Genomic DNA, 2,733 nt, shown 5'->3' with positions numbered 1-2,733 from the left:
GGGGGGCTGGAGGCGGAGGGGGCCCGCCAGCGCGGGTTCGGTCGCCGGTGCTCTTGACTGGCCGTCTGTTGCAAGTGGTCAGCAGCAGGAGTCATTTGTGCACAGCGGGTATACTGAGGCACCACCGGGCCCTGGGCCCGGAGTCCTGTGCCCAGGCACTGAGGCGAAGGGATTCCTTCCGCTTCCAGGGCTAGGGAGGGTGGGGCAGGAGGCCGGCGTGTCCACGCCTGACTGACCTCCCGCTAAGCAGGGGCAGGCCTGGGGTCTAGCCCGGAGTTTTGGCCACCAGAGGGCCCACTCAAGGCCGTGGGGCTTTACCGATGGGTCTCCACCTTTAGACCGGCCTCCCTACCTTGGGGGTGGCCCCAGGCCCCCAAAGCTGGGGCCTCCATGGGATCGGGAAGGTAGTGTTGGGTTTGGAGGGAGCCCTCAGAGCCCTACTGGACCTGACTGGGAACCACCCCGACCCGCACCCCCCGGAGTATGTGTCTCACCTGTGCACAGAGTCCACCTGGGGGAGGGTGCACTGCTGGAGGCAGGAGGGAGGAGACTTCATGCTTTTATCTGTGCCCGCCCCTTAATTCTATCGAAAGGCGTTTTTGTGGTGCCACTGGTTCAGCACCAGGCCGCCAGCGTTGAGGCCCAAGGTTCTAACCTCCCAGCTGCTGTCCAGAGAAAGAAGAGGCCGTCTGCTCCCCTGACGCTGTTCATTCAGCCTCAGAACCTCCCAGGTGCAGCCTGCCAGCCCCCATGGGCTCCAGGGCCGTGAAATTACGAACCCGCTCTCAACAGCACCTGCCATGGCTCCGACTGTGCCCCAAAGTGTGCTGGCGGGCCTGGGCCGTGTTTTCCAGGGCAATGATGTCATGTGCCCCGTGATGGGGGCACAGTCAGGTTTAGGGGCTTAGGATGGAGAGCAGCAGCCTAACTCAGGTCCCAGCTCAGACCCCAGGGAAGCGGAGTTTCTCCCGGGTGTGGTGTGCCCTCCCCCTTTTGTGTCTTACAGAGATGACGGGGAACGGAATAGCGGGGCACCCCAGTACCACTGAGAAACACCAAGAGTGGAGTGCCTTCCTTGGGCCTGGGGTGCCTGAGCTGAGAACCTCCTAGTCTCAGGACTGCGGAGACATGTGGACATCACCAAGGAATGCTGCGCCTGCAGACGTCGTGGAAAGGGGACAGACAGCCCTTCCTTCAAAAACGACAGAAAAACCTTCCCGGAGAGCTGGTGCCCAGAATTTGGATTTCTAGCCCCTGAACTTGGAGAGAACATGCTTGTCTGCTGGCGGGGCCCTGTGGTGCTCCTGGGAGAGCAGCCCTAGATGGCAGCGACAGCGTGCCTTTTGTTTTGTTTTACCAAGTGTATATACTACTTTGACGATGAAAACCGGGTTAAGTGATTTTTAAAGCCCTTTTACAACCACAGCTTTTTGGACCCCTTCAGTTGGTGTGAACTGGTAATGGCCTTCTTCTCCGCAACCCCTCCCCTCCCTTCACACTGGGAGCAGGTGTGGTGCATACCTGGGGCTGGCAGAGGTGACATGGCAGACTTGGGGTCAGCCTCCTCTCAGAGACTGCAGTCCTGCTTCTCAGGCCAGAGAGGACAGGGGATCTGAAGCACAGCTCAGGGCCACCTGATTTCTGTGGAGACTTGAGGCCAGACCTGTGTCACCAGGATGGTCCTATGTGTGAGCATCCGGTCAGGATGCCGCCCGAAGTGTGTCTGTGACCTGTCGGTGGCGTGTGTCTGTAGCTGAGTGTGGTGGGGGCATGTGTCTGTGCCCTGTCATACAAGTCTGTCTCAGTGAGTGTCAGGTGGTTCGCAGTGGGAGGTCTGTTGATGTGTGTGTAAGTTGGAGTGTCAATACATGGGTGTCCAGGCTGTAGGGGGTGGTTGGATAGCAGGGTGTCTGGGGGCCTGGGAGTGTCCAGGTGGGGTGGTAGGGGCCGGGCTGGGCCTGTGTGAGGGACAGGCTGCTTATTCCTGTGTGTCCACCCAGTTGTTGGGCTGCTGTGTGTGGGCTTGTGTTTGTGTGTTGCTCCGTGTGCCCGCATCTGAAGCTGTAAGTGGTGTGTTACTGTTGTGTGTGTGGCTGGGGTTGTGTGGGTCTGGCTCTCTGTGGTGTCTGTATGTCGGTGCCTGTAAGTAGCCGTGTGTCCAGACTTTGTGTGGTGTCTGCTGATGTGTGTGTGCATCCTGTCCGCTTGCTGCCCTGCTTGGAAGGCTGGGAAATGCTCCAGAGGTGCCTGCGCCCACCGCCTGGGATCTGTGCATGAGAGAGTACTTGGAAGAAGAGCTTACCAGCTTGACTAAAGTGAGGTGACAGGCTGTGGATCCGGGCCCTAAGGAGGGGCAAGTGGCCCTGCCAGATGGTGGGGACACAGGACAAGGCCTGGGGGGCTGAGAGGGGCCAACGTGTCTACCAGGACCTCTGGAGCCACCAGGAGCCACCAGCAGAAGCTGGGACTCCAATGTCACACACACAATGTCGCCCGTGTGGACACACTACTGACATTGCAGGGACCGGCGTGTGGCTGTTCATTTGGATGCAGCGGCCCCAGGGAGACCCCACTCGCCTGGAGGCCACTGTGGACTCAGACCCCTTACAGGCCAGCCTGCAGCGCCTGGGGCTATTCCTCAGGCCCTGTGCACTCAGGGCCACAGGTGGATATAGTGCTGTTGCCCCTGGTGACTGCAGCTGGAGGTGGCTGGAAGGTCACCCCCCCACCCCC

The 2,733-nt window shown here is 60.1% G+C and overlaps 1 long non-coding RNA gene across 1 annotated transcript; it reads left to right on the top strand.

Annotated features, from left to right (window-relative positions):
- Positions 1–34: 34 nt before the first annotated feature.
- LOC123522476 lies at positions 35–1,443 on the top strand. The gene is made up of 2 exons (XR_006680741.1): positions 35–108; positions 1,007–1,443. It is a non-coding gene; the product is annotated as an uncharacterized LOC123522476 (long non-coding RNA).
- Positions 1,444–2,733: the final 1,290 nt, after the last annotated feature.

Source organism: Echinops telfairi, unplaced genomic scaffold (genome assembly GCF_000313985.2).
Source record: "Echinops telfairi isolate 266 unplaced genomic scaffold, ASM31398v2 ScPeMD7_7414;HRSCAF=8452, whole genome shotgun sequence".
In the NCBI taxonomy this organism is placed as follows: domain Eukaryota; kingdom Metazoa; phylum Chordata; class Mammalia; order Afrosoricida; family Tenrecidae; genus Echinops; species Echinops telfairi.
Note: the sequence above shows the minus strand (reverse complement) of the source record. Positions and strands in the feature narration are given on the sequence as shown.